We start from the raw sequence: 20,640 nt of genomic DNA, 5'->3' as shown, positions 1-20,640 counted from the left end.
TGCAACGAAATTGAAAATGGTTATTCATTTTTGTTTTACATGTTTACTCTGATTGGAGTACGAAGGGAACCATTCTCGTTGGAACTTTAGCGAGCTGAGCAGATGGGACGTGAATTATAAATTGCAAAATTCCCTCATCTTCTTTAGTCTCAGCATCCGTTATGGCTTGCAAATTTTAGAAGCCTCGGAGGTTTAACCAGGGAAGGTTTTCATTGTTTTCAATCTGGCGGGATGTAATATTTTTAATATTACTTTATGTGCTTTTAGATTGAAAACTTAGTCTTTCGCAAACTTAACTCTTAAGGACCGAAAAGCTTCGTTAGGTGCTTTATGGATCTGGCGATTACTCAAGGTCGTCTGTATAGCCAACCATATTTTACAACTTATACATATTTGTGAAATAATAAAATATACCACCCTTATTAATTTGGAACTAACGAATAACCTTTTCCATTGCAAGGTTAACAAGGACAGACGATAGTCCATCACGTTGTCTTAATCTGTTTTAGAAACGGAAGGGTCGTTACGGATTCTGTCCATACTGTATGTGCGTGTCAGTGTTCCGTTAATCTATCAAGCGGGAATGGTATTTCGAATTCCACCATAGTCTTTAACAGCTTTTTTATATCTACCAAGTCATATGCTGCCTTGAAGTCAACGAGTGTATGGTAGCTGTCAACGTCAAACTCCAAGGTTTTCTCAAGAATCTGTCCCAATGAGAAAATGTAATAAGTTGTGTAGTTATTAGGTGGAAAGCCGTACTGATATCCCTTACCGTTTTTTCGTGGTAGGAGAGCAGTCTGTTGTATAGCAGGTATATTCGATAATATTTTATATGCCACGTGGAGGAGGGTAAAGGTCGATTCTCACTATACCTCCCGTTTACTTTCAATACGCATGGCATTCCGTTTCCATAAAATATTATTAAATACAAATCATATAGTATATGCCCACTTTCCGTTACGTTTACCTACCATTCCCGAATCTTTGCGTTCAATACCGGCCACGTATTTTTCGGCGACGTCTCGGATACCCTATGGATAGTGTGAATATTGCTATTACCTCGCGGTTCAGCCACGTATTTTTTTCTACGACAAGGTGTGACTTGTCAGGTAGAGTATGGATTGGGGGAATACATAGCGGTTATGGATAGGGGGAATACATAGTGAGAAAAATTTGGACAATAAAAAATTTATAGAACTTGTTTGAAATGACTTTTTAATTTTGAAAATAAAAAATACAGTGATAATACATTTAAAGACGGCAATATTTTGGGCGGCTGTTGCCAAGGAATTAAAATATTTTCTTCATCCAATATCTTCTTAAGCAATTCTGCTGGTTCATCGGCGGATTGATAACCTCTACGGAAAATTGTCACTCCATTTTTTGCTTGTTCGGCCGATACTTCTATCGATTGGTGATTTATTTCTTGCTATTTTGACCACACGTGTCTCTCTATTCTGCTATGTGGTTGTTCCATTATTTTTTCTTCTATTTAGTGTCCATTCGTTTATACATCCTGGGATATATAGTCCTGAACATTTCAGGGACTACCTTCTTCGCTTTCCGGTGACACAATTATAATATGTCTGCTTGTTCATAGGTTCTTCCAAGTTGTGCGTTACTTTTTTCGCTTTCTGGTGACACAATAATTATAATATATCTGCTTGTGGCAACTCCGTTGCTTCACCAGAAGCGAAGTTAGAAAACTATAGGCTCTTCCAAGTTGTGCGTTACCTTTCTTGCTTTCCGGTGACACAATTATAATATATCTGCTTGTTCAAACTCCGTTGCTTCACCACAAGCGAAGTTAGAAAACTATAAGCTCTTCCAAGTTGTGCGTTACCTTTTTCGCTTTTTGATGGCCCAATTATAATATATCTGCTTGTTCCAACTCAGTTGCTTCACCACAAGCGAAGTTAGAAAACTATAGGCTCCTCCAAGTTGTGCATTACCTTTTTCGCTTTCTGGTGACCCAATTATAATATATCTGCTTGTTCCAACTCCCTTGCTTCACCACAAGTGAAGTTCGAAAACTATGGGCTCTTCCAAGTTGTGCGTTACCTTTTTCTCTTTCTGGTGACCCAATTATAATATATCTGCTTGTTCCAACTCCGTTGCTTCACCACAAGCGAAGTTAGAAAACTATGGGCTCCTCCAAGTTGTGCGTTACCTTTTTCGCTTTCTTGTGACCCAATTATAATATATCTGCTTGTTCCAACTCCGTTGCTTCACCACAAGCGAAGTTAGAAAACTATAGGCTCCTCCAAGTTGTGCGTTACTTTTTCGCTTTCTGGTGACCCAATTATAATATATCTGCTTGTTCCAACTGCGTTGCTTCACCACAAGCGAAGTTAGAAAACTATAGGCTCCTCCAAGTTGTGCGTTACTTTTTCGCTTTCTGGTGACTCAATTATAATATATGCTTGTTACAACTGCGTTGCTTCACCAGAAACGAAGATAGAAATCTATAGGTTCTTCCAAGTTGTGCGTTACCTTTTTCGCTTTCCGGTGACACAATTATATATTATCTGCTCGTTCCAACTGCGTTGCTTCACCAGAAACAAAGTTAAATTTTTAATTTATGAATGTTTTTTATATTGATAACGATTTCCGAAGTGAAAGTCGAAACGGCAAGTAAACTTGATTTCAAACTCGAATTGTGGCTTATGCCCAAATAAAATAGTAAATCTTATTTTGTATTTCTCACGCCGCGGCGCGCCGGTAAGAAAACAAATGTGAAATAACCTTTTTTTACATTGGTCCGCATGTATATTTTACATTTCTATTATTAAATTTTCTTCAGACCACATATATTTCATCAAGCCGGAAAAAACACGTGTATTCGAATCAAAAATTTAGGGTAAAATGTTACCAAACCGGTACAAAATGTGTGGAATATTACATGGGGAAAGTAAACGCGACGTCTAGTGAGAATGGCGGTTAAATTAATGGAAGGTATATGGAACGTGTATGGGAAGTAAACGGAACGTATAGTGAGAATAGAATTTTAATGGGAGGTGTATGGAATGGTTATGGAAAGTAAACGGGAGGTATAGTGGGAATCGACCCTAATACCTTTATAGTTGTCGTATACCATCATGTCACCCTTCTTGTGAAGTCGGCGTAGTATGCATTATTTACAGATAGTTTTATGGAGTAATACATAAACAATCAATAAATGTTCACTAGGAGCGATTTGAAGATGACAACAATATTATATACAATGCGTCTACGTAAATTAGAACATGTCACAATAAAACCATTTCAGAACATTTTTCTTTGTTTGTATGTTGTGATTTTCGACTTCTGTGAAATGTTTTAAATATTTAATTATTGTTTAATGGGTAACTATTGTTTTGTTGATAGCATAAGATGATTTTTACATTTTTTAAACACCGATTTAATTTTTAAATTAAGAACAATCAGCAGAAACTTATAGAGAGGTTTCTCTTTGTGGCATCAAATATATTTTGGGATTTTCAAATATATTTTTGGAAAAAATCACGTACCTTATACAAATTATTTTTCATATGACAATTAAATTGCCGATCTAGGTTCCAAAATGGTTTCTTTTTCTGTGGAAATCAACTTGTCAGATACTATAGAATATGCAATTTGTAAAAGTCCTCAGAAAAGAAATGATTACGTAAGGAAAAGAGGTATAAAAAGAAAATTGAAATTATATAAATATTATCACAATGCTTATAGAACGCTTAACTAAGTTAATGAATAGATGTGTTGCAACTAATTATTTTTCCACCTACCTCTACCGAAAGTACACTTTTCCGGACCTGATTGTAGGGAGCAAAGTTGTACTTTTCCTCCCTAGGGAGGAAAATATTTTTCCTCCCTAGGGAGGAAAAGTAAAAGTGACGTCATGGTATTTCATTCATGAAATATAACTTATTGACGCCCTGTATAATATCTATTTTCTATTACGAAGTATCTATACATTTTAACGTTTATTTATAAAACATCCTGTATTTTGCAGAATGGTAAAAAACAGTAAATTGTTATTTTGATTTAACAATGTTTACATTAATAATTTGACTTATATTTGACAGTTGACAGTTATATTGTACCTACTTGTTGTTTTAGTTCTAATAAATTTTGTTGGTTAGTTACATAAATAAATTAAGTAAAAATGAAAAAATTACTTGTTATTTGAGGAAGGTGGAAAACCCATATGTATAACATGGGAGTAAAGTGCCTTTTCCTCCCTTGAATGATTACTGCCCTCCGCTACGCGTCGGGCAGTAAACTTCATTCTCGGGAGGAAAAGTTACACTTTCCTCCCTTGTTATACAAATAGCTATTCCTCGAGAATGGAAAATATCCTACATTTCGAGCATCTACAAAAAGGGGAAACATAGTAATCCGTCTAATTACAGAGGCTTTAGTGTTAACAGTACTATTAGTAGACTATTTAGCAGAATAATAAAGAACAGATTAGACGTAGAGACAAGAGGGAGAATAAGTGAAGATCAAAGTGGTTTTACTGCGGGACGCTCATGTGTGGACAACCTTTTCGTCATCCAACAACTTATAGAGAAAAGGACGAGCGTAAATGAAGAAACTCACATTGCCTTCATAGACTTGGAAAAGGCATATGACTCCATCCCTAGAAACAAGTTGTGGCATGCCCTTGTTGAAATGAAAGTTAGTCCGGCTATTATACATATTATCAAATCATTGTACAGCGATAATGTGGGATATGTCAAGATTGGCACACAACTATCTGAAGGAATAAAAATAGAAAAAGGACTGAAGCAAGGGTGTAGCTTATCACCGTTGCTATTTAACATATACTTGGAAGTCGCTTTAAAAGAATGGAAAAGAAGTTGTGGACTAATGGGAATCATGATCAGAGATGACTGCCTGTTTAACATCCACTTTGCTGACGATCAAGCAGTACTGGCACAAGATTCGTATGACATGGAATTCATGTTAACCCGCCTGTATTCAACCTACAAAAAATGGGGATTAAATATAAATATAGAAAAAACAGAATATCTAGTCGTGAATTCTGACGCCCACTTTGAAATCCTAATTACAGAGAACACATCAATTAAACAGGTTGAAGAATTCAAATATCTGGGAGCTGTAATAAACAGAGAAGGCCTAGGCAACAAAGAAATTCAAAGGCGAGTTGAACAAAGTAGGAAGGTAGTAGGTTGCTTGAATTCCGTGTGGTAGGATAAAAATATATCCAGAACTACAAAATTAAGAATAGGGAAGACATTTGTGGAATCGGTACTCATGTATGGAAGCGAAGTCTGGACATTAACAGCAGAGTCCAGAAGAAGGATCAATGCTGTGGAAATGGACTACATACGTAGAAGCGCTGGAATCTCCCGATTGGACAGAATACGTAACGAAGAAATAAGAAGAAGGATGCAGGCACACGATACAGCGGTAGACAGGCTCGAGAGAAGAAGCCTAAAATGGTTCGGTCACTTACTTAGAATGGACGACCAACGATGGCCAAAGAAACTCCTGAAATGGAAACCCCCAGGTAGGAAGAAAAGGGGAAGACCAAGACTATCCTGGAATGACACGATAAGGAAGGCCATGGAACACCGAGATTTGGAAGAGGAAGATGCCCAGGATAGAAATAGATGGCGGTTAGGTGTGGGGATGCGGCGTCAGCCGATATGACACCCCGGATATATATATATATATATTATCACAATATGAATGTGTTCGTACCTGTTATTTTACCTTTGCATATAATGGTACATTATTACTAATTTGAAATGTTACTCTGTAAATAGAAGGTTATGTTAATATGGTAGTGCAATATACTCGTATTAATATTTTGCACGTCGCATATTATTAATTTCTTATCAAGACGATTGATAAAATAATAAAAGTTGTAAGCATAGATGTAATTACATTGCACATGTTTATAAAGCAAGGCCAACGATTTCCTCGATATAAATATAATGACAGACATTTGGTGGATGGTTTATTTTTTAATCAATAATTGTAACTTTTTTATTGGTTTAATTGATATTTTCATAACCAATATGACACGCATAAAAATACTTAAAATAACTTCATCAATTACGATCAAGATTAAGATCATATTTATATCGTGTTCGCCATAGAGAAATACTAATTAAAAAAATATTTACTTTGTAATAATTGTAATAATTTACAGTGCGCTGGAATAAGTGTAACCCCCCATAGTAACTTATTTATTTTTAGCACATAAGCAGCAAAACGCTCGGACAGGTCGATTTTTAAAATACTCATAGTATATTATAGCATCAATGTTTCGAACTTTACGCGAATCCTCTTCAGGCGACAGTCATAACTTTGATTGTTTTGAATGGGAAAGTACATCATGTGGCACCTCATTTGAAAGCTTTTAAAATACTGATTACAAAAATGTATAATACTTGCGAAAAATTTCAGTCCAATGCTTTTTAAATCCTGAGAAAACTATTAAAAATTTTTGAAAAATTTAAACGCAGAATGAAAGATTACATTATTACCGAGGGCCTAGATAGAGTCCCTAAAAACTTTCATAATATTTATTTCATTAAGGTACAGTGGTGAAAACGAAGAGAAAATTTAGTATGATTTTTAATTTCAAATATATCATTTAAAAGTAATTTTTGTTTATTCTAAAGGACTTTCGGTCCTCTGTAATAATGTAGTGTTTCATTCTACATTTAAATTTTTTTAAAATACTCATTAGTTTTCTCAGGATTCGAAAACAATAAATGCATTTAAAAAGCATTTGACCGAAATTTTGCCCAAGTATTATACATTTTATAATCAGTGTGTCGGAAGCTTTTACATGAGGTTTCACATGATGTACTTTCCCATTTAAAATAATCAAAGTTATGACTGTCACCTGAAGAGGGATCGCGTAAAATTCGAAACATTGATGCTATAATGTACTATAAGTATTTTAAAAATCGACCTGTCCGAGCGTTTTGCTTATGTGCTAAAAATAAATGAGTTAGTATGGGGGGTAACACTTATTCCAGCGCACTGTACAATATTTAAAATATGTACAAAAATTGAAACAAACGACACCACTACGGCCAACATACCAACACCAGGAGGAATCAGGCAGGGAGACAGCCTCAATTTATTTCTATTCAATATGCTAATGGATGAAATAATAGAAGATGTGGAATCACTACAACTAGGATACAGACTCGGCCACAGTAGAATCAGGAATCCTATGAGGATGATGCAGCCCTGATTGCAGAGGAAGAGGATGACCTACAAAGACAACTTTATCGATTCTATCAAGCATGTCGACGACTCAACATGAACACATCCACGCATAAAACAAAATGCATTACCAATGCTAAAGACCCAATTAGATGCAAGCTCGTGGTAGAGGGGAAACCCATACAACAGCTAAAACCAGTTCAAATATCTAGGTGTAGATTTATCAAGTTATCATGACCCAGCCAGAGACCTAAGAGGACAAATTAAAAAGGCCGCTGTCTTGTTTGGATGTTTGAAAGATGTGGTCTGAAATAACCCATATATGAGAATGGACAGCAAACTTAGAATTTATAAAACTTGCAACAGACCTGTTATGACCTATGGCATTAAATCAAGAGAAGACACCAATAAAACCAACAGCATGCTACAAACAGCCGAAATGAAGACACTAAGATCAATAGCAGGGAAGACTAGAAGAGATAGAATACGAAACAACATCATCAGGGAACAATGTGGCGTGCAAGATGTAGTCAGATGGGGCAAGCAAAGACGAAGAGAATGGTTCAGTCATGTAAAAAGAATGAAGGAGCACACACCACCAAGAATTGCGCTAGAAGGAAAACCAGCAGGCAATCGTCCACCGGGGAGACCTCCAAAAAGATGAAGAGATAGCTGGCAGTCTACCTCTTAAGAAATACTTCTTCTTCTTCTTCTTTTTGTATAGACATGACTCTGTCTGTTTTTCAATGTGCCTCTAGTAAGTTGTCGTTCCATCGTTTTCGTGGTCTTCCCACTGATCATCTTCCTATTGGCGAACCGTGTCTCGCTGTCCTGACTACCCTATTTGTTATCATTCGGCTTATGTGGTCATTCCATTCTATTCTTCCTTTTCTTACCCAGTTATTAATGTTATCCACCTTGCATCTCCGTCGTATATCTGTACTTCTATCTCTGTCCCATAGAGTCTTACCATCTATTTTTCGAAGGGTATTCATCTCCGCTGTTTCGAGCCATCTTTTTGTCCCCTCTGTGTCGGGTCGTGTTTCTGCCGCGTATGTCATTATTGGTCGGATGACTGTTTTGTAAATTCTGCCTTTCATTTCTTTTCCGATATTTTTATTTCTCCATATTGTGTCATTCAGGCAACCTGCGGTTCTGTTTGCTCTATTCACTTGATTTTCCACTTCTGTTTCGAGCCTTCCGTAGCTAGATAGTGTGATGCCTAGGTATTTAAACTCCATCACTTGTTCTATTATTTGACCTTCCAGCTCCAATTTACACCTTATTGGATCTGCTGTTATAACCATGCATTTTGTCTTTTTTGAGGAAATGAACATGTTAAATTTTCTGGCGATTATGTTGAATTGGTGCAGCATACGTTGTAAATCATCTTCACTTTGAGTGATTAGTATTGCATCGTCCGCATAGCAGATTATTTTAAGTTGTTTTTTTCCCATTTGGTATCCTTTTTTAGTTCTTACTTTTTTTATTATTTCGTCCATGATCAGGTTCAACAATAAAGGTATCAAGGAATCCCCTGTCTTATCCCATTGCCGGCTTCAATTGGGTCAGTTAGTTCATCTTCCACTTTTACTTTTATTGTGTTGTTCTGGTAGATGTTTTCTATCGTTTTAAGTATTCCCAGAGGTACCTCTCTCGAGTATAGAGAAATACTTCAACATCGGAATTAACAGATCGACAGATCTACAACAAGTATAAGAAGAAGAAGCCTATACAATATGTTTAAAAAGTTTATGATGACCACACAATCCACCCCAAATAATTTCATACATTTTTAAATATGTTTACTAGTTATTAATTCACTCTACTTCTTTCAGTTACATTAATTTATATTAAATATTCTCCTTCTTACGGTGCGTTCCCAAAGGAGGTTGGCTACTGCAATAAAATTAGTATTGTAAACTATTCTCAAACTTCAAATGTTCTTATAAGCGGTTCAAAATTTAGCCTGGTCCCTTGACGGATGATTCTTAGCCACGATAGTCTTTTCTTTACTAGTCCTCCCTTTTCCTGGATCTCTTTTCTTTCCTATTATTTGAGCATATTGGTGTTTATTATTTCCTATATTGGTACCTAGTCTTTCTCAGTATGTGGCCTAGGTATGCTGTTTTTCTAACTTTCATTGTGTTGAAAAATTGTCGTTCGTTGCCTATTCTATGCAGCACTTCTTCGTTTGAAGTATGCAATATCCATGGAATCTTGAGTATTCTCTGGTAGATCTACATTTCAAAGGCCACCAATTTATTTACGGTTTGATATTTTAAGGGTCTATGTTTTAACTTCAATAAAGAGATTCGACCGGATGTAACATTTGGATAAACTTGATCTAATTTGGAGTTTTATTCGACAATCACAGAGCATCCTTTGCAGAAAGCATAGCAGAAAGGGCAACACTGTTTATTTGTTACACCTTTGCTTTTATAAAAATAAAATTTACTTTTTTCAATATTACTTTAGTTCTTTATGATACCCCAGGTCCATTTTAAAAATCCCCCAGGTCGGCTCGAAGATTAACAGGTAGGTATTAATACTCCATTAGTAGGTATAATAATTATTTTATCTTGGAATTATAGATTAGGGAAAATTTCTTATTAACATAGAAAGATATCCTACCCTCAATATCCCTTCCTTCAATATTGTACAGAAATTTTGGGTTCTTTTCGAATTTAAGAAACAGTTTCTCTTGGTTGGAAATGTTGGCCGTGGAATCGATTTTGCTACTGATGCATAGGATAAAGCTTTGTTATATGTTTGAGACATATTGACTGTTTGGGTATCTGCTACGCCACTGCTCATGTAGTCAAAAGCAATTACGTTTTTATCTTGAAATTATACCTAATTTAGCTTCTATATATTATGGTAAAGGTTCAGATTTTCATCCATTTTAAAATAAAAATATGTTGCCGATTGTAAGGCAATCTTATTTAAATTTTTCTTTTGTGTTTTTAACAGTTGAAACAAAAAATAAACCTCAACTAATAATGAGTGATTTATACATACATCTATTTCTAGTTGAAGGTACGCTAATATCACTGTTTTTGCACTATGTTTTACAAAGATACTTTAATGGTCATTATATTCCGTTAATATTTTGTTTGCGGGATATGTATAAGCATACAGTAGAACCCCGTAAATCCGAACCCCGCGAATCCGAACTTTCGGCAAATCCGAACCAACGGAAAGTGAAAAAAATTTAAAAATTCAAGACAAAAACTTAAAAACATGTTTATTATACAGAGTAAAGCCAGAAAATTGGACAATGTAGGATTACTAGGATTTTGACGTTTAAAATTTCTTAAAAATAAGTATTATACTTTAATATACAGGTTTATAAAATGTTTATAAAGGTTAAACACAAACTTACTTTGGTTCTCTCGTAGTCACATCGAGTCCAAAAATATTGTCCACACTCTTGCGAGAACGTTTGGCTACTCAAAATCACAATAAAAGCTTTGAACTACTAGTTAAGGCTAACTTTCGGATAATCCGAACTTTTTGGAATCCGAACAGGCTATCCCCCCAATTAGTTCGGATTTGCGGGGTTCTACTGTATATCTATTTAATAAAGTTATTCTATAAATGTATTTTTTTCCATTGAGATGTAAAATCATTTGATAATAACAATTAATATCCCATGAGCCGAGCTGGTATATTTTATATCGGGCAGTTTTAATCTTTGCGCCGAGTTGGAACATTTTAAAAAAAACCTACCTGTTTCTTGAGCCAAGATAGGCACTGCCCATGTAAACATATTATATGGACGTTTATTGTATTGTTTCTTGTCTCTTATCTTAGTAGTATAAGTTACCTTATTGTTATCATATTATAACTTATCTTATTGCTCCCATTTGTTGTAGTCGGTATCCTTTACTTGGAAAAATGTAAATTTACTCCTTCTCTCATTATTTTTACATTTTTGTGGATAAAAAATCATCCAGAACTAATTTTGAAAAAAAAGATGTAGGTATTCTGCAAGGCGTGTAGAAAAGTTTAAAGTTCTTCCAAGTTCTTAAAATAACATTTAAAATAATACGATGTAAAAGTGTATTCAATCAAAATGTGCATTTATTTTGAGGTTTTCTTCAAAGCTGTATACAAATATGATTGTTTGCGGCTGTAAAAACAAAATTGCTATTTTTTAAAGCCTTTTGACAATACCTCTCGGTATATTGTGTAACTAAAATTTCATTTCCGAATCGTATACCACAACAACACCATTGTATCACTGCATAAAAACAGATGAACTGCCAATGACAAAAATCTCCGGGCTTTTATTTTATGTAGAATTGAGGACTTGTCTTCTATGTATCAGTTGATAGAGAAAAATTTTTTAAACAATATCTAGCGATTACTTGTTTAAAAATTTAATAAATACAATGTATTTTATTTACTGTAATCACAAAACCTCTAAAAATGCAAACTTATAATCTTCGCATTGCACATTTCAGTTAGTTATTTAATACAGAAATATTTGTTTTTGTTATTAATGATTAATAACAAATGAAGTAACTAAAAATTAATTCATTATTTCGAACGGTCCTACTTCATGTCTAATATTTTTTTCGCGCTCTTTATACAGAGAGAGTCTGTAAAGTGGAATAAATTCGATATCTCAAATACTAATTGTTTTTTTGGAAAATGCTCAGACCCGTCGATTAGTATTTCAAATTGTCCTTTTTGACATTCAATAATAATGTATACAGGGTGTCCCAATTTAGAGATATGACGTCATCGTCGATTTTCTTAAATGGCAACACTGTCATTTTGATAGCTAATTTGATAGGGTTTGTAAAGTTATACATAACTGCAAAATATCAAATTTTTATTCTCTACCATTTACAAGATAATAGAAAATAACAAAGTTATATCTGTAATTTGGAATATATTCAATAATTAAAATACTAACTGTTTTTTTGAAAAATGCTCAGACCCGTCGATTAGTATATCAAATTGTCCTTTTTGACATATAATAATAATGTATACAGGGTGTCCCAATTTAGAGATATGACGTCATCGTTGATTTTCTTAAATAGCAACACTGTCATTTTGATAGCTATTTTGATAGGGTGTGTAAAGTTATACACAACTGCAAAATTTCAAATTTGTATTCTCTACCATTTAGATGATAATAAAAAATAACAAAGTTATGAAAAAGAAGTAATCAACTAATAATTGAATTTAATTATTTCAATAAATTAAGCAAAAACTCATAATGTTGCCCTCAATTATTGTCAAATTGTCAATGGGCAACGTTATGAGCATTTGCTTAATTGAAATAAATAAATTCAATTATTATTTGATTACTTCATGTTCTTCATAACTTTGTTATTTTTTATTATCTTGTAAATGGTAGGGAATAAAATTTTGAAATTTTTCAGATGTGTATAACTTTACACACGCTATCAAAATAGCTATCAAAATGATAGTGTTGCCATTTAAGAAAATCAACGATGACGTCATATCTCTAAATTGGGACACCCTTTATACATTATTATTATATGTCAAAAATGACAATTTGATATACTAATCGACGGGTCTGAGCATTTTTCAAAAAAACAGTTAGTATTTTAATTATTGAATATATTCCAAATTACAGATATAACTTTGTTATTTTCTATTATCTTGTAAATGGTAGAGAATAAAAATTTGATATTTTGCAGTTATGTATAACTTTACAAACCCTATCAAATTAGCTATCAAAATGACAGTGTTGCCATTTAATAAAATCGACGATGACGTCATATCTCTAAATTGGGACACCCTGTATACATTTTTATTGAATGTCAAAAAGGACAATTTGAAATACTAATCGACGGGTCTGAGCATTTTCCAAAAAAACAATTAGTATTTGAGATATTGAATTTATTCCACTTTACAGACTCTCTCTGTATAATAGAATTAGATAGAAAGTCATGCATACGGAATACTTCTCGTCAAGGCAATGGGTCCAATCCGTCCTTGTAGCAAAACGGCCCGAAACTTACTGAGGGTAAAAAAATATAGGCGCAACCTCTTTTTAAAATTTCTTCCTGATAAATTTCTAACCTATAAAAATGATAAATGACATGCTGGCAAGCAGGAAGGTTTGACTACTTTGCCAGCAGCAAACATGATATGGACAGAAATAACTCTCACCATCACCGGTAAATCTAAATAAAATAACTACCTTTGAAATAGGAAGCAAATACAGAAGCGTGGATGGCTTCTGCAATTTTCAAAACTGGCTCGAAAATTTTGAAAAGAAAATGGCCAAAAAAGAAAGAAAAAGCTTGCGATTCGTTGATTATTGTAAAGACCATAATGATATTCTACAAATGAAAGCAGTTAGAATGCCATATCTGCCGGCTAGTACAATATCAAAATTACAGTCTATGGATCAAGGCATTGTTAAAAACTTGTGGTCAATCTGTCCAAAAGAAGTTGCAGAATATGAAAGAAAAAAATAATTGTACTACAGAGATGTATTGCAAGCCATGGTAATGGCTAATAAAGCTTGGCGAACTGTAACCAAGACTACTATTCTTAAAAAAATGTTGAAAAAACTGTTATGAACGCTGTGGTTTTCCATCATCATCAACAAACGAAGCTGGAATGGAAAATATTTCCACTTTACCTCCTGCAGAATAGAATACAATAGTGTCTGAATCAGAAATATCCTTTAAGGACTGTTACGTGCGATGATGAAAGTATGACTGCTGAGACATTATCTGATGACGAAGTTATCAATGCCATAGCTCAGAAATCCAATACTAATGATTTGGATGACACAGAAGACCAATAATACTACATGCGCTTCATAGGTTTCCATAAAAGAAGCAAGATCGACATTAAATATTTTACGGAGTTTTACAGAGTAAACCAGAATCTTTGAAGAACAACAATGTATTGCTCTTTATACTTTAGACCTTAGACAATGCTATAAGTATACACACACCGGCACAAAATGTCGCCGCCCAAAATTTTTGATTATGTTTGACAATCTATAACTTTCTTAATTGCACTCCGATTTTCAAGATTCTTACATCACTTTGTAGGTACATGTATTGATGTCGTTTTTTATTATCCCGGTAATAAAAAATTTTGCTTACATGGCATTATACGGGGGTGAATGGAAGCGTTGTATTTTCTCCTAACTTTAAAAAATTCTGTGAAAAAATTGGAGGGCTGTATTTGTTTCATACTCCTTTTGTATTATCCTGGGGGTATCACTAAGGTTTTGTTTTTTGAATTATCCGAATATCTCTTTTTCTTGTAAGAGCTGTAAATAAAACACTGCTTTGAATTTTTTTTTTATTAAAAATATCAAACGCAATAAAATTAACACAACAAAATTTACATCAAAACAAAACAATTCGATAGCGGGTATGTCCACCTCTTACAGCAACGACTGCTCGCAATATGTTTGGCATCGAATAAACATGTGTTAATCTTGCCTGGGGAATAGCCCGATATTCCTCTACCAGAGCCATAATTGTACCAAATCTTCTGAAGGCCTAGGATGACGGCGAAGAGCTTTTTTAATTCATCCCATAAATTCTCAATAGGATTGAGATCTGGGCTGCATGCGGGCCATTCTAATCTTATCAATCCAACCTCCATTTTATGAGTCCATCAGTGTTTTTATTTACACAAAATGGTACAGCCATTACAAGAAAAGAGATATTCGGATAATTCAAAAAACAAAATTTTAGTGATGCCTCTGGGATAATTTGACAGGACTATGAAACCAAATTAGCTCTTCCATTTTTTCACAGAATTTTTTAAAGTTAGGAGAAAATACAACACTTCCATTCACCCCTGTATAATGCTATGCAAGCAAAATTTTTGTGTTAGGTGAATAATACCAAACGATAGTAATACATGGACCTACAAACTGGTGCAAGATTCTTAAAAATCGGAGAACACATAATCAATTTATAAATTGTCAAACTTATCCAAAAATTTTGGGTGGCGGAATTTTGTGCCGGTGAGTGTATAATAATCTAATTATCTAAATAAAAAACTTAGGTACTTTTTTTAATGCCATATTATTTTGTTTTAAGGATATTTTGAAATAAAGTTGATTTATAATAAATGAAAATATGGTTTTTACCTATGCAACTTTAATTTTTCTTTATTTCACCCCTATAATTTAAAATTTGTAAGAATGAATCTCAATCTCATCGTGTTGAATCAAAATTGTGTAGAAATTTAAAAATAATTGACCTAAAATACATCATACAGATATTAATGTCAAAGAAAATCGAACAAGCCTTAAAATTTAACATACCCAAAATAACAACCCCCCTGTTTATTTAAAATTTTAGGTGTGGTGTCATCCCCTCTTAAGGTGCTGCGGATTACAGTGAACTGATAATTAATAGGTGTCCCCCTTGAAAATTAGAACATCGACGGGTTAAATTTTAAAATTTAAATTGATTGATGCTCTATTTTTGGTATTCATAACAAAGCGCTTGAACAGGTGTATGATACATTAAGCGTCGATATTAAACTGACCCCATTTTCAAGGACTGGCCTTGGAACTGTCTTATGTAAATACTGCAACTATACCATAAAATCTTCAAAAATGCACCATACACCTTACAATCTTCAAATTGCAGCTTTCAATTAGTTATTTTATAGAAAAAATTTATCGACGGTACCTACCAATTTGAACGGTACTTTCCTTGAAACTACTCAAAAAGTCCATAAAAAGTTCAAAGAACTAACGAACACTCCAAACAATGTTTTCTTGTTAACGTGACGAACGGTCTTACTTCATGTCTAATCTATTTTTCGCGCTCTTTATCTAATAGAATTAGATAGAAAGTCACGCACACGGAATAATTCTCGACGAGGCGATGGGTCGAATCCGTCCACTTAGTCAAACGGTCGGAAACTCACTGAAGGTTAAAAAATATATTTATGCGCAACCTGTTTTTGAAATTTCTTCCTGATAAGATTCTAACCTATAAAACTGATAAATGCCATGCTGGCAAGCATAGCAAGGAAGGTTTGACTACTTTGCAGGCAGCAAACATGGCATGGACAGAAAGAACTCTCACCATCACCGGTAAATCTAAATAAAATCACTTACCTTTGAAATAGGGAGCAAATACAGAAGCATTGATGACTTCTGCAATTTTCAAAACTGGCTCGAAAATTTTGAAAAGAAAATGGCCAAAAAAGAAAGAAAAAGCTTGTGATTCGTTGATTATTGTACAGACCATAATGATATTCTACAAATGAAAGCAATTAAAATCCCATATCTGCCCGCTAGTACAATATCAAAATTACAGCCTATGGATCAAGGCATCATTAAAAACTTGAGGTCAATCTGTTAAAAAGAAGTTACATAATATGAAAGAACAAAAATTGTACTATAAATGTATTCCAAGCCATGGTAATGGCTAATAAATCTTGACGAACTGTAACCACGACTACTATTGTTAAAAAAATGCTAAAAAAACTGTTATGTACGCTGTGGTTTTCCATAGTCATCAACAAACGAAGCTGGAATGGAAGATATTTCCACTTCACCTCCCACAGAATAGAATACAATAGTGTCTGAATCAGAAATATCCTTTAAGGACTGTTACGTGCAATGATGAATGCATGACTGTTGAGACATTATCTGATGACGAAGTTATCAATGTCATAGCTCAGAAAACCAATACTAATGATTTGGATGAGACAGAAGACCAATAATACTACATGCGCTTCATAGGTTTCCATCAAAGAAGCAAGATCGACATTGAGTATTTTACGGAGTTTTACAGAGTAAACCAGAATCTTTGAAGAACAACAATGTATTGCTCTTTATATTTTAGACCTTAGACAATGCTATAAGTATACACTCACCGGCAAAAAATTTCGCCGCCCAAAATTTTTGACAATCTATAACTTTCTTATTTGTACTCCGATTTTTAAGATTCTTACATTGCTTTGTAGGTACATGTATTGATATCGTTTTTTATTATTCCGGTAATAAAAAAATTTTGCTTAGATGGCAAAGTACGGGGGTAAATGGAAGCGTTGTATTTTCTCCTAACTTTTAAAAGTTCTGTGAAAAAATTGGAGGGTTGGTTTTGTTTCATACTCCTTTTGTATTATCCTGGGGGTATCACTAAGGTTTTGTTTTTTGAATTATCCGAATATCTCTTTTTCTTGTAAGAGCTGTAAATAAAAACACTGCTTTGAAGTTTTTTTTAATTAAAAATATCAAACGCACTAAAATTAACACAAGAAAATTTACATCAAAACAAAACAATTCGATAGCGGGTATGTCCACCTCTTGCAGCAACGACTGCTCGCAATCTGTTTGGCATCAAATAAAGATGTGTTAATCTTGCCTGGGGAATAGCCCGATATTCCTCTACCAGGGCCATAACTGTACCAAATCTTCTGAAGGCCTAAGATGATGGCGAATAGCTCTTTTTAATTCATCGCATAAATGCTCAATATTATTGAGATCTGGGCTGCATGCGGGCCATTCTAATATTATCAATCCAACCTCTATTTTATGAGTCCATCAGTGTTTTTATTTACAAAAAATGGTACAACCCTTACAAGAAAAGTGATATTCGGATAATTTAAAAAACAAAATTTTAGTGATGCATCTGGGATAATTTGACAGGACTATGAAACCAAATTACCTCTTCCATTTTTCCACAGAATTTTTTAAAGTTAGGAGAAAATACACCACTTCCATTCACCCCTGTATAATGCTATGCAAGCAAAATTTTTGTGTTAGGTGAATAATACCAAACGGTAGTAATACATGGACCTACAAACTGGTGCAAGAGTCTTAAAAATCGGAGAACAAATAATCAAGTTATAAATTGTCAAACTTAATCAAAAATTTTGGTTGGCGGAATTTTGTGCCGGTGAGTGTATAATAATCTAATTATCTAAATAAAAAACTTAGGTACTTTTTTTAATGCCATATTATTTTGTTTTAAGGATATTTTGAAATAAAGTTGATTTATAATAAATGAAAATATGGTTTTTACCTATGCAACTTTAATTTTTATTTATTTCACCTCTATAATTTAAAATTTGTAAGAATGAATCTCAACCTCATCGTGTTGAATCAAAATTGTGTAGAAATTTAAAAATAATTGACCTAAAATACATCATACAGATATTAATGTCAAAGAAAATCGAACAAGCCTTAAAATTTAACATACCCAAAATAACAATCCCCCTGTTTATTTAAAATTTTAGGTGTGGTGTCATCCCCTCTTAGGGTGCTGCGGATGACAGTGAACTGATAATTAATAGGTGTCCCCCTTGAAAATTAGAACATCGACGGCTTAAATTTTAAAATTTAAATTGATTGATGCTCTATTTTTGGTATTTATAACGAAGCGCTTGAACAGGTATGATACATTAAGCGTCGATACTAAACTGACCCCATTTTCAAGGACTTTGCTTTGAAGTTTTTTTTAATTAAAAATATCAAAGGCACTAAAATTAACACAAGAAAATTTACATCAAAACAAAACAATTCGATAGCGGGTATGTCCACCTCTTGCAGCAACGACTGCTCGCAATCTGTTTGGCATCAAATAAAGATGTGTTAATCTTGCCTGGGGAATAGCCCGATATTCCTCTACCAGGGCCATAACTGTACCAAATCTTCTGAAGGCCTAAGATGATGGCGAATAGCTCTTTTTAATTCATCGCATAAATGCTCAATATTATTGAGATCTGGGCTGCATGCGGGCCATTCTAATATTATCAATCCAACCTCTATTTTATGAGTCCATCAGTGTTTTTATTTACAAAAAATGGTACAACCCTTACAAGAAAAGTGATATTCGGATAATTTAAAAAACAAAATTTTAGTGATGCATCTGGGATAATTTGACAGGACTATGAAACCAAATTACCTCTTCCATTTTTCCACAGAATTTTTTAAAGTTAGGAGAAAATACACCACTTCCATTCACCCCTGTATAATGCTATGCAAGCAAAATTTTTGTGTTAGGTGAATAATACCAAACGGTAGTAATACATGGACCTACAAACTGGTGCAAGAGTCTTAAAAATCGGAGAACAAATAATCAAGTTATAAATTGTCAAACTTAATCAAAAATTTTGGTTGGCGGAATTTTGTGCCGGTGAGTGTATAATAATCTAATTATCTAAATAAAAAACTTAGGTACTTTTTTTAATGCCATATTATTTTGTTTTAAGGATATTTTGAAATAAAGTTGATTTATAATAAATGAAAATATGGTTTTTACCTATGCAACTTTAATTTTTATTTATTTCACCTCTATAATTTAAAATTTGTAAGAATGAATCTCAACCTCATCGTGTTGAATCAAAATTGTGTAGAAATTTAAAAATAATTGACCTAAAATACATCATACAGATATTAATGTCAAAGAAAATCGAACAAGCCTTAAAATTTAACATACCCAAAATAACAATCCCCCTGTTTATTTAAAATTTTAGGTGTGGTGTCATCCCCTCTTAGGGTGCTGCGGATGACAGTGAACTGATAATTAATAGGTGTCCCCCTTGAAAATTAGAACATCGACGGCTTAAATTTTAAAATTTAAATTGATTGATGCTCTATTTTTGGTATTTATAACGAAGCGCTTGAACAGGTATGATACATTAAGCGTCGATACTAAACTGACCCCATTTTCAAGGACTGGCCTTGAAACTGTCTTATGTAAATACTGAAATCTATACCATAAAATCTTCAAAAATGCACCATACAAATTACAATCTTCGAATTGCAGCTTTCAATTAGTTATTTTATAGAAAACATTTATCGACGGTACCTACCAATTTGAACGGTACTTTCCTTGAAACTACTCAAAAAGTCCATAAAAAGTTCAAAGAACTAACGAACACTCCAAACAATGTTGGCTCGTTAACGTGACGAAGGGTCCTACTTCATGTCTAATATTTTTTTCGCGCTCTTTATCTAATAGAATTAGATAGAAAGTCACGCACACGGAATAATTCTCGACGAGGCGATGGGTCGGATCCGTCCACGTAGTCAAACGGTCGGAAACTCACTGAAGGTTGGAAGTTGGAAAATATATGCGCAACCTGTAGTCTTCGAGTTTTCCGTTTTCACTTTGCATGGGCATACGTGATGCGCCTTGACAGCGGACCCTATGAGGGTCTCGAAAATTTGGGTATAGGGCTTAGGTCTGACGGAAATAGAATTCGGTTTTTAGAGAATGCAATTGTGTGGTTAAATTGTATTTATCTTTTTAGTTATCTAAAATTTCACTTTTTTACAATAAGGATATAATTTGGAATTTAGCGATGTCTTCGTTATAATATGTAAAGAAGGTTAAAGGTAGAGAAGTTTGGCATATTTTTTATGAAATATACAACCTGGGTTTGGGAATAAATATGGTAACAATAAATTGCAGGATGCATAATACAATATAGGTGTATTCATTGACCATT

At 33.8% G+C, this 20,640-nt stretch overlaps 1 protein-coding gene across 3 annotated transcripts in view; it reads right to left on the bottom strand.

The window, feature by feature from the left end:
- LOC114326149 (beta-arrestin-1-like) overlaps positions 1 to 20,224 on the bottom strand; it is a 1,212,937-nt gene extending 1,192,713 nt beyond the window's left edge. For 2 of the 3 annotated variants that reach the window (XM_050651410.1, XM_050651412.1), the window contains exon 1: positions 20,002 to 20,224. The gene's annotated coding sequence lies outside the window, so the exon portion shown is untranslated. Of the gene's footprint in view, positions 1 to 15,864; positions 16,018 to 20,001 lie in introns of those variants that run through there. The other variant, XM_050651411.1, reaches the window with a different exon arrangement.
- Between the last annotated feature and the right edge of the window lie 416 nt (positions 20,225 to 20,640).

This window comes from Diabrotica virgifera, chromosome 5 (assembly GCF_917563875.1).
Source record: "Diabrotica virgifera virgifera chromosome 5, PGI_DIABVI_V3a".
Classification (NCBI taxonomy): domain Eukaryota; kingdom Metazoa; phylum Arthropoda; class Insecta; order Coleoptera; family Chrysomelidae; genus Diabrotica; species Diabrotica virgifera.
Note: the sequence above shows the minus strand (reverse complement) of the source record. Positions and strands in the feature narration are given on the sequence as shown.